Source organism: Grammomys surdaster, unplaced genomic scaffold, assembly GCF_004785775.1.
Source record: "Grammomys surdaster isolate TR1022 unplaced genomic scaffold, NIH_TR_1.0 191, whole genome shotgun sequence".
NCBI lineage: Eukaryota > Metazoa > Chordata > Mammalia > Rodentia > Muridae > Grammomys > Grammomys surdaster.
Window position 1 is genome coordinate 7497573 of NW_021604636.1, and position 12286 is coordinate 7509858.

Genomic DNA, 12286 nt, shown 5'->3' on the forward strand with positions numbered 1-12286 from the left:
ATCAGAAAAATCTGGCATTTTTGTTTTATTTTTGAGTCATGCAGGCCTAACTGACATCCATCCTTCTGCCTCAGCCTCTGGAATGATTATAGGTATATACCACCACACCATTAGGATTCTTTATAATTTTTTTCCCCCTCCAGAGAAAGCTCTTGGAATTATTAATGAGACTGAATGGAACTTCTATTCCCTTCTGCTGGAGACAAAGATGCAGTTACTCTGGAAAACAGCTTAGCAGTTGTTCAACGGAGTTATCATGTGATCCCGCAGTTCTACACCCATGTAGATATAAGTTCACATAGAAACTAGCAGACTGTGTTCACAGCAGCATGATTGCTATAACCAAAGGCCCATCAACAGATAAAGCAGAATACACTGGACTCTTAGGAAGGGAGAAGAGATGAAGCACCTATTCATGCTGCAACATGAGTGAGCTTTAAATATGGTAAGCCACATCCTACATGACTCCTTTCAACATGCAATTTCCAGTGTAGGTGAGCCTACAGAAACCAAAGGTTTGAATGGTTGCCAGGGCTAGAGATATGCCAGCTTTTCGGGGAATGAGTGATGGAATTCTTTGAAGGGTAACAAGATGTTCTAAAATTAGACTCTAGCAATCATTCATAACACATCTGCGCACATGCTAAAAACCGACAGTTCTGCACATATCTGGACAGGTAAATTGCTTGGTCTGTGGACTAGACATACAGAAAAGCAAAAAATGCCTATTTGTACCATATAAATAGCATTTTGGTTCAGAATCACCTGTTTGACCTTGTTACCAGCTTGCACAAGGTCACAGAGAAAGGGTGGCGGACACCGCTCCAGACAAGCTACAGTGCTCGTCCTCTAACCAGTCTAGGCCAGTGCTCCCGCTTCATCCTCACATTCTGTGAAAGGGTGATACAGACAGACTCTGAACAACCTCCTGTCTATACATCTCTTAGGTCTGAAAGAGCTTGCTCAAAATATGGCTTATGGTGAGAGATGCTGCCATCTAAAGGTTTACTGTAAAAGCATCTATATGCCTAGAAAAATAATCCAATTCCAGCCAGCGGTAATACACTGTATCTGAAACAAGCTGTGTTATCATAGGAGCTTCTTTTTAGAAAAGGATGCTATTTCAAACCTTAGAACACATGATTACAAATGACTAATTTAGTAGTTAAGTACATGGTTGCTTTAAAAAATTATCTAACTCTATCAAAAGACTTTTTTGAATTTTATTATAATGAATACAGAAATGAAGAACTATGTTCACAGTCTAAGTGGGGACTAATGTCTATACAATAGCATCCAGATCATGTCTAATGTGTCCACACTCAAGATGCATAAGAGGAAAACAAAAAGGCTAAAAAAGCATTTGACAGAAGAACAGAAACAGCAAGGTGACCAGAACAGGACAAAGAAACAGAGCTGGGCACATGAGAGCTGAAAACTATCCAGGCTTTGGGTTTTCCCCAGCTCCCTGCAACAGCAAATCGGAGCGCTGCTCTCACGTCTCTGATTACAACTGTCTGACGACGTGCAGCTGGTACAGCTTCAGCCTTACCCACTCACTGCTCCAGAGAGATACCCTGCCCTGCTCACCAGAACTCACCAAAGCTCAATGCAGCAAATCCAGCAACCTAGTTCCAGGCTTCAAAGAACTTACCCAATATCCCCTCAAAAATATCCTCTCTTAACAGTTCGGCACTTTCTTAAAATGTGGATCACATTCCAGGCATAGCAAGTGGTTACTGTGAAAGGTGGGCACAAGGAGCCTTCTGTCACTCAGAACCTTCAGAAGCCACCCCCATCTGTTTAAGCCACACCCATCTGTTTAAGCCACCCCATCTGTTTAAGCCACACCCATCTGTTTAAGCCACCCCATCTGTTTAAGCCACACCCATCTGTTTAAGCCACACCCATCTGTTTAAGCCACACCCATCAGTTTAAGCCACACCCATACGCAATGGATCAGGGCCTGGGGCAGCAGTCTAGTCATCTCAATTCAACTACTGGAGAAGCAAAGCCAGGATAGCAGGTTCAAGGCCAACCCGGGCTACAGAGGAACTTCCTGGACAGCCTGGATAAATTAGTGAGGCTCTCTGCAAACACAAACTAAAAAGAGCTCAAGGACACACCTTACCAGGAGACCACTCACCTATCTATCACGTGCACAGCCTAGGTCAATCCCTCCTTCAAAGTCTTGCTTACAAGTTCCAATACTTGCTTGCCAACACAAAGGAATCAATATATTAATAGAAGAGCTGGACAAATCTAGGTTCAATCACCGTTCAATGACCTCCTTTCCCATCTCCCCCTTATTCCAATCTCAGCATGCCCCCGGGGTTAGGAGACAAACAAACAGACAAGGCTCTTACAATGGGAGCAAAATCCATGAGGGGACACAGAACAGACCGATTTGGTTCCCAGGCATAAACAATAATGCTGGATATGAAAGGTGATCTGGAATACAGTGAAGTAAAACTTTTTCATCACCCACTAAGCTAAGCACACATCTATGCATTCAAGATGTGCGAAGAACTAGTAACTTGGGGAGAAAAAAAAACAATGTTTACCATTTTTAGGTCAGGAAACTGAGGTTCAAGTTAAACCCAACAATTTGCTCCAAGCACTGAGATATTCACACAGCTGCCTGTGCAGTTCTGAAGCCGAGGATTGAGCCTCCACTGGGAATTCGAGAGCGAGAGCAGGGAATTCAGTGCAGGTAGCAAGGCTTTTATTCATCCCGCGTGTCCCTGATGCCCCCTAACTTTTACTAGCAGCAGAAATATTAGAGCGAATATAAACAACTGTTCTCCAGCATGACCCTTTTATTTAAATTGCTTTTCATGAACAGCTGAACCTCCGATGCTGTAAAACAAGATACATTTATAGGCAGAGAGGTTTTATTCTTGCCTCAGTTGATCGTTAGAGAATTCGTGCACACTTTATATCAAGCAAGGCAGATGAAGACTCGTTTGCCCTCTCTCCCTCAGAAACACCATTAAAGTCGCAGTAAAGGGATTAAACAGAAACAGCCGAGGAAAGGAGATGGCTACAGGTGAGAACTAGACTTCGTTCTGAGGTAGGGAAGAGAACTCACGGAGCAGAGGATGAAGCAGAACAGAAAAGCTAAGGGGTCACAGAGCCTCAGAGTCACAGACCAGTCAGAGACAGGGGTCAATGAGGCCAACCCAGAGGGGTGGAAAAAGAGTTAGGCCTTTTCCTGAGCTAGGAATATTTCTTCCCGGATCCTGGCAGATAAATTTATTTCTAGGAAGGATGAATTCAAAGCCCCTGAGAAGTGTAGCGTTAAAATGAAAAACTGGGATAAAAAGAAATGTTATGTGCACACTCCTGAGCCAAAGAAATACACATCGCCTACCCTTCACACAGCTGTGGTAGAACGGACAGACTGTGGACACTAAAGCAGGATGGGTTGTAGAGGGCACGTCTCTGGGGAAGCTCAGACCTACCAAGGGCCATAGCTAGCAGAGCACTGACCGTCACACTATAGCATAGCCCGAATGTTCATTAGTAGTAATACCTCAGCACACAGTCATATGTAAATAAGGATACGGGGGCCCCAGATGGATTCTATCAACTAAAGACCCTGCACCACAAGTCACTTGACTGAGACAGTATCACAAAAGGACTAAGGTCATACAGGGAGGAACACTTCCAGAAAGAAAATAAGGGTGTACTATGACAAAGGGCATTCAGTCAGGAATGTGTCAGCCAAACAGGCTGCAGCTGCCAAGTGAGGACAACTGAGGCCATACCAGTGTGGTCACCCCCGCTGGTCTTCACCCCGAATGGCCATCTACTAAACCATAGCAACAATGATCTGGGTAGCATCCATGCTAACAGTCTCTCCAAATACAGCAGCCAGACAACTGCAGACACAGATTAATACTGAAAAGCCCATTTCCCTTAAGTCCCTTCACTCAGGGGAAATTACTGCCCCGTATATGTCCACGCCCAGCTTGTTTAAAACAAAACACTACACACCCCCTAAGTACTGACTGCTTTAAAACAAAACAGCTTTTCTCCTTACACAAACCAAGAAGAGAAGAGTCAAAGCAAGTGCCCAAAGAGTATGGTGCTTCTGCTTTCTCTGTTTTAAGGCAAGAGCTCCAAAAAACACGACTGTTATTTTCTGAGTGTAAGCTAATGTGTTTTCTTGGCCAGATGCCTCTTCCTGGTCACTCCTGAATGGTTGTCCCCATGACCACATCAAGAAGCTGTTGACCTGTGGTGGTATCCCCAGGTGGTCTTGCTACAGTGTGGTCTGAGGTACTGACAGGATCTCAGACCATACCTCAGTAGCAAAAGGGAGACACATAAAGACCACCTGTGACCTCCCTGCTCCTGTAGGCTAATAAGGGTCTGATGGCTGTGTCCCAGCCTGGCCCAAATTAGGAAGCTTAAGGTAATGGTGTTTTCTTTGGTTTGTTTGTTTGTTTGTTTGCTTGTTTGTTTTTTAAGCAGGGTCACAGTTGGCCCAGGTAGTCATATGGCCATATGTAGCCCAAACTGCCGTATAATAGAATATACAATTTACCCAGGCTGACCTTTAAGAGCATAATCCTCCTGCCTCCACCTGTTAAGGGTAGGATTACAGATATCCACATTATATCTGGTAAATGGCCTTTCCTTAATCATAAATTACACTTATTCCATATGGGTTTTATTTATCTATTTATTTTGGTTTTTCAAGACAGGGTTTCTCTGCATAGGGCTGTTCTGGAACTCACTTTGTACTCCGGGCTAGCTCAGAGATCAGCCTGCCTCTGCCTCCTAAGAGCTGGGATTAAAGGACTATGCTACACTTGCTGGGCCTGATGGCTAACTTTATACATCTTTCCCTATACCAATCTGATTTTCTCAGCTCTCTATGTGCTAAAGAAGGGGCTCCCAAACTTATATAGAACCCTCAAAAATCCAAGGAAACAAAGAAAAATGTGCCAAACAGAAGATACAGCCATAAAGTTTCAGGCACCAAGTGGTCAGAGCACAGCAGCCACTCTCAGCTGCTTTAATCCCAGAGAAGGGCCTGGAAGACCTTGGTAAACACACCCCGGTCACTCTATTGTGCAAAGGGAAGGCTCAGCCTTGTCCCTGCTCAGTATTCTGTCTCTGCATGCATACACTCTTCCCAGCAGCCAGCTTTCCTATTCTTTTGGACTTTTTCATCACACAGCTACTCTGCTGCTTAGAAACTGCCTTATAAGGAATGTTTTTAAGGAGGATGATCGAAATAAAGCAAGCTGGGCTTTATCTCCAGGCAGTGAGAGAGGGGAGGGTGGAGGTTACTTCTCATTTCAGAGTGTTTCTGTTAAAAATAATTCTGTGTGTGTCTGTGTACACAATTATTGGGGTAAAGAATACCTGAGGCTACCCACTGCATAGCAGGAAAGGTCCCATCAGTTTTATCTGGGCTCAGTTTTCACCTAGTGTTGGAAGATGGGCACGGGATAAGAAAATCAAACAGGCTAAGGATTCTCTTTATAGGAGAGTGCTCTGTATTTCTAGAGCAAATGTTTTTCAGTTGCAAATTCAAATGGCAAAACATAGTAGGCTACTACTCTCAGTCTTGAGAGTTTTTTGGTTTTAATTTTTAAAAAACTGGTCCAGGACAGAGGAAATGGCTCAGCAGGCAGGACACTGGATGCATGCAATCATGAAAGCTGCTTTCTGATCCCAACACGCATATTAATAAAAACAGGTATGACCATGGGTATGCATCTGTAACCACAGCACGGTGGGGGACAGACACAAGAGGGGCGCTGGGGCTTACTAGAGACCAGCCCGGTTCCAGGTACAGTGAGAGACCCTGTCAGTTCCTGTCACAAAGGAAGAAAGAGGAGTGTGACAGAGCATACACCTTTTCTTAGAAGCAGAATCTTGCAGTCTGGACCTGGCTATGTAGACCAAGTAGGTCTCAAATTCTCAGTGACCTTCCTAAGTGCTGCAATTAGAAGCATGAACCAGACATGGCACCTGGCTGGTCTTTCTTTTTGTTGTTGTTGTTGTTGTGTTAGTTAGTTAGTTAGTTAGTTAGTTAGTTAGTTAGTTAGTTTAGTTACTTAGTTACTTAGTTTTTAAAAACAGGGTCTCACTATGTAACTCTGGCTGGCTTCGAACTCACTGTGTAGACCAAGCTGGACATAAAGTCAGAGATTTGTAATGATTTTTTTTTTTTAAAGAAGAACAAGATATGCAGACAGAGCTTCTAAAGTTTGACCTCCTTCCTCCTGTACTCCTGTGGTGGTTTGGTGGTTTGAATATGCTTGGTCCATAGTGACTGTACCGTTGGGAGGTGTAGCCTTGTTGGAGGAAGTATGTTACTCTGGGGTCTGCTCTGAGACCTTCCTCCTAGCTACTTGGAAGCCAGTCTTCTGTTTGCCTTCAGATGAAGATGTAGAACTCTCAGCTCCTCCAGCACCACACCTGCATGGATGGTGCTATGCTTCCTGCCATGATGATAATGGACTGAACCTCTGAACCTGTAAGACAGCCCCAATTAAACTCTGTCTTTTTTATAAGAGTTGCGTTGGTCATGGTGTCTGTTCACAGCAGTAAAACCCTAACTAATAATACAACTCCCAAAGAGAACATGGGAAGCTGTAAAAACATGGAATATGGTAAAAGGAAGAAGAGTAGAGTCAGCAAAGGCTGCAGCACATGGGGATTTTACAACAGGCCCATTCTGCACTCAGAGAAAGCTAGAGCAGTGGCAGCTGCCCTCAGATGTGGCCAAAAGGGCAAAGCCAGCACTGGGAGGATTCACTCCAAGAAAGGCAAAGCAAAACAATCCACCCAGTGGGCAAGCAAGCCCTGACAAAAGTATTCTTTGTTCTACCAATTAAAAATATCCCACTTCCAAATTAAAGAAAGAAAAAGCTGTTGGGAGCCACTGGTGGCGAGAGACATCTCAGGAGTTAGGAACATTTGTTACTCTTGCAGAGAACCCGAGTTGAGTTCCCAGCAACACACAACAGCAGATCACAACTACCTGCAACTATGGCTCCAGGAGGATCTGATGCTTCTGTGGCTGGGATAACACACACACCACCCACATGCAGGGAGAGGCAGACACACACACACATACACATAAGCAGAGAGAGAAACAGCATGAGAGAGGGAGAGAGAGAAAAAGGGAGAGAGGGAGAGAAAGGGAAAGGGAGAGGAAGAGAGGAGGAGGAGGGAAAGAGAGAGAGGAGAGAAGAGAGAGGAGAGGAGAGAAAATGAGAATATCTTTCAAATCTGGTCTTGAGCAGAGACCTGATGTGCAAGAGGTAAGTTTCCCACCCTGCTTTCATGTCACAAACCACAGTCAAAACACAAGCACACTGAAAACACTGTCTAAAGTTACTTTCAGGTCATGTCTATGTGGTATATAAACCATAAATTAATTTTGTGCTTAGACTTGGGTCCCACCTCTATGATATCTTACTGTATGTATTAACGAATACTCCAAACACTAAAATCTGACTTCAAGGTACTTCAGATTAAGTGTAGTCAACTGGTATAAACCAGTTATAAGTAAAAGGGAGAGCCATTAATTTTATGGTAGCCCTGGGAGAAAGATCTGTACCCTTCCTGGAAGGGTCATTTCCCAGTTTTCAGAAGAGACAGAAACAGCCAGTGACGGATGGCTCTGCTGTTATTCCTACAAGCAGGAAAAAAGTCCTGCATCCTTCGAAGTAGCTAAATTCAAAGAGAAAGAAGTGGGATCTCTGAGAACATTCTTTCCCCGTGGGTTCTGGGCATTCAAGTCCCAAGAGTGCTCACCTATACTTGGCAGAATGCACATTCTCAGCCCCACTTCACAAGGGTAATTCTGTGGTATCCACGCATGGGGTTTTTTAAAATTTATTCTCATTTCACATACATTGATGTTTTGGCTGCATGTATGTCTGTATGTCTGTGTGAGAGTGTCTAGAACTGGAGTTACTGACTGTTGTGACCTGCCATGTGGGTGCTGGGAATTGAACACAGTTCCTTGGGAAGAGCAGCCAGTGCTCTTAATCACAGAGCCACCTCTTCCACCCCACCCATAGGTCTTGAGACCTTGCCTACTTCCTGAGGAAGCTTACAATCAAATGAAAAAGGGAGAGACAGCTGCCATGGCACAGTGCTGTCACTAGGAAAAGCATCAGAGAGGAAAAGGCATTGCAGGATGGGGCGGAGTCACGGTAGGAAATGCTTGCAGGTGGGGGGCGGAGTCACAGTAGGGAATGCTTGAGAGGTTGAAGGTCTTGTCTTCCCACAGATACTGACTCCAAAAGGAAAAGGGCTTTTAAAATGCATTTTACACTGGGCGGTGGTGGGGCACGCCTTTAATCCCAGCACTTGGGAGGCAAAGGCAGGAGGATTTCTGAGTTTGAGGCCAGCCTCGTCTACCGAGTGAGTTCCAGGACAGCCAGGGCTACACAGAGAAACTCTGTCTCGAAAAAAACAAAAATAAATAAATAAATAAATAAATAAATAAAATGCATTTTACTTAATTGTTAATAAGTAATACCTTCTCAGAAAAAAATTAAATTTGCAAGTACTTCCTCAAACTTTCATTTAGTACAATGGCTACAGCACATCTGTCCTAACACTCCACTCTTCTGTCAGACAGGAGACTTGAAGTGAAGAGGCAGATAAAGAGCAGGTGTCTCACCCACCCATCCTCCTGGGGGAAGGTGCTGAATTCCCACTCCATTCTTCCTCCCTAGCATCCAGGAATGGGTCAGAGCAGAACAATCCTGTGTCTCACTCTCAGTCCCCAGTGGTAAGCTAGGAATAGTTCATCCTCCTTGGCTCTACATTTAAAGAGCATGTATGCACAGATACTCCACCGCCCCTCAACATACATATCCTACACTACAATGAAATGGACACACCAAAGAAACACATATATTATTCTTCAACCTCACCCTCAGAATCATCTGCGTCTCATTCCGTCATATCTACCTAACCTCTGGGCACTGACATCAAGGGTGGAGAGGGTCTGAGAGATGCACATCACTTTTACAGAGAAACATCTATGAAGGACTGTTAAGTAGAAATACTTACAGGTATAAGTAGATTAGAAAGAAGATGAGTTATAGGGTTTTTTGTTTTGTTTTGTTTTACAGTCTGAGATCTGGGGATGTATCTCAATTGGCAAAGTGCCTGGCTAGCATGCATAAAGTCCTGAGTTCAATCCCAGACACCACATAAAATGAGATCCAGTGGCCCAAGCCTGTGATTCTAGCACTTCGAAGGTAGAGGCAGGAGGCTGGAGACATCAAGGTTATCCTTGGCTACCCAGTAAGCTCAAGGTTTGTCTGGGCTACATAAAAATCCTGCTTTGAAACTGTAAAGATGGCGGCAGGCAGTGATACAGTTAATAAAGCCCTGTCAGCTGAGCTGGATACAGAGACCATCAAAGATACCTAAGCCCCTCTCACACGGTGTACACATCTTGCAGAACCACTAACACCTTCGACCACACAAAAGGCACAGCTGCAGACAATGCAGAGCAACCTAACAACCTAGCTCCTGTTCCGCTGGTGAGACTACAAAACGTTTAAGTGCTTTCAAAAACAGTTGATGCTCTCATACAAAATATATCATACATACTATATTATCCTGCCAATTCCACTCCTAAGTCCCCAAAGTCCAGCCGCAAGGGAAAGGAAACATGTGCTTATACAAAAGCCAGTGTGTGCACAGTTACAACAACTTCATTTATCATCACCCCAAACTGGAAACTACCAAGTGTCTTCCAACTGGCAAATGGACAGGCCGTGGCGTACGCGTGCAGAGGACTACTTGTGAAACAGGTAGTAAAAGTTTGTCGATACTATGACATGCAGAGTCCCAAGTGCACGCAGCCAAGCAGCTGGACTCAAAAGGCTGTGCACTGGATGACTCTACACAACACCTGCTGAAAAGGCAAAATTCTGGGTTTGGAGAAAGACTATGGGTTTCCAGGGCTTTGAGGTACAGCCGACTATAAAGGAACAGTATGAATATACTTGGATGAAGAACTGCTCTCTGTCTTCACGTAATTTCAATGCATTTGTTGAACCTGAGACTCTGTGCTGAAAGATGCCCCCATTTCCTCTTCTCTCTTTCCTTTGGCAAGGGATGTGGACATGTCCGCATAGTAACTTAAAGTTTTCATGAGGCCTTCAGGTAACGCTGTGTTACAAGTGTGTGGTAGCATAAGACACGTCCGTGATCAAGCCGCTTGATTTCTAGAGGTCTGCAGAGAGTCGGGGTTAGGATAAGATCCCTAAGGTGAGAAACCATCTGGAATTATCCAGACAGGTCCCAGACGCATGCATCCTAGAATGAGAAAGGAGGGAATAAGACTGTCCCTAGAGAAAGGTTATAAAGACGGAAGTAGAGAGGGGAGCGATGTGGTAGGAAACATGTAGAACCACCAGAGCTACAGAGGTAAGAGATCTCCCAGACAAGGACTCTATGGACAACTGCCTGCGGCTCAGAGAGAGAGGAATCCGAAGCTGAAACCACCAAACTGAGATAACAGGACACCACAGCCCCAGGGAACACCTACTCTTTAATACCAACACAAGAGCATTGCCCAACTCCTTCCAGCCCCTCCCCCATGAGGGACAACTTCCAGTGACCAGGGTACCTATGGGCAATGTGGACTGTTAAAAAAGAAGGGCAGTAAGTGTCTTGTTTCAACTATGATGTGTGTCTGACTGCTCTATACTCGAGGCCAACTTTAATCCTAACATAATAACACACATTTTTTTGGTCCTAATCTCACCTCTCCTGGGTTGAGTTTACCAGCTGTCCTACAATCTAAGCAGAGTTCAGAACAAAATAAAGAGCTGAAATAAACTCAAAGAAGCAACACGATTGTGTTTTATTTAGGAACAAGCTTGTCACTTCTGCCAGAACCACGGAGTATATCTAGTAGAGAATTACTAGTCTTAAAAAAACATGCAGTAAATGGAATGACTGAGCAGCCTGCAGGTCCTACCTGAATTGTGTGATTCTCAGCCTCGGATGAAAGTCATATTAAATATGACTTTAAATTAATCGATAAATGCAAGACTCAGAAACTGAATTTAAATGCTACGGAAACTATGCTCTAAATTGTAATTAGAATACACTGGAAAGCAATGTTAAGATTCATTTTAGAGGTTAAAGGCTTGTCTTAAAATAGTCTCTCCACCTGATAAGGTCAAGCCTCCCTTTCAAAATGTTAGTGGAAGGAAAGGAACTCAAACTCCAAGTTCCTCCTTGTCCTCCAGTTCCTACCTAGGTGGCAAGGCTACCCATCATGCATCACTGCCATGTCCTTGAAAGTACAAGGCAGCTCACTGCTGTGCTGTTGTTGGCTGTGTGTTGAGGAAGCACTCCGGCCTCAGCCGCAAAGCCATTGCTGGAGTCAGGACCTTACTGTACATGGTCAATAAGCGGAAGTGCAGACAAGGCTTGTGTCAAACAAACAGGCTTGATAGTGAGATCTCTGAAAAGCAGACACCTTCTGCATACTGAAACATCTGCAGACATCATGCAGTCTGAGAGGAGCTGTTAGTCAATTTGGAATCTACATAGCTTGCCTACTGCCATCCCCTGCAGTGACTCAGATCACTGCAACCCCCTCAGCAGTAGGGCTGACTGTCAGTGTTCTGGATTCAAGACAACAGAAAGAAGGATTTCTAGCCTGAACACACCACAGTCCAGGTGCCTGTGGGACTTTTATTAGTGAAAACTGCTACAGTGTATCTAATCATCCTACTCAAGCTGAATGAGAGTAACATCAGGTTGAGAATGCCTGACTTTACATCTATGGTTTCAAGAAGGTGTGTATATATGTGTGCACAGGGTACCCATGCCTGGGCTCATGCAGAGGCCAGGAGAGGGCACTGGGTCCCTCAGAGTTGGGGCTGGAGTTAACAGGCACTTGCTAGACAAGAGTGTGTCCAAATGCCGGGCAGTGGTGGCGCACGCCTTTAATCCCAGCACTTGGGAGGCAGAGGCAGGCGGGATTTCTGAGTTCGAGGCCAGCCTGGTCTACAAAGTGAGCTCCAGGACAGCCAGGACTACACAGAGAAACCCTGTCTCGAAAAAACAAAAACAAACAAAAAAAAAGTGTGTCCAAATTTGTGTCCTTGTGACTGAGCAGAAACCACTGTTAATCCCTGGGCCACCCGTCCAGCCCAGGTTGCTTTCTTTTCTTTTTAGGACAACTATAACTGATCTATCTTTTATCTAAACTTGGTAATTACAATATAACATAATGTAATATACTATATACCAAAGTAGTGACCTCCCT

The 12286-nt window shown here is 44.4% G+C and overlaps 1 protein-coding gene across 1 annotated transcript in view; it reads right to left on the reverse strand.

The window, feature by feature from the left end:
- Nucleotides 1-12286, reverse strand: part of Tanc1 (tetratricopeptide repeat, ankyrin repeat and coiled-coil containing 1) — a 229565-nt gene that overhangs the window by 90459 nt on the left and 126820 nt on the right. The gene's annotated exons all lie outside the window — the stretch shown is intronic.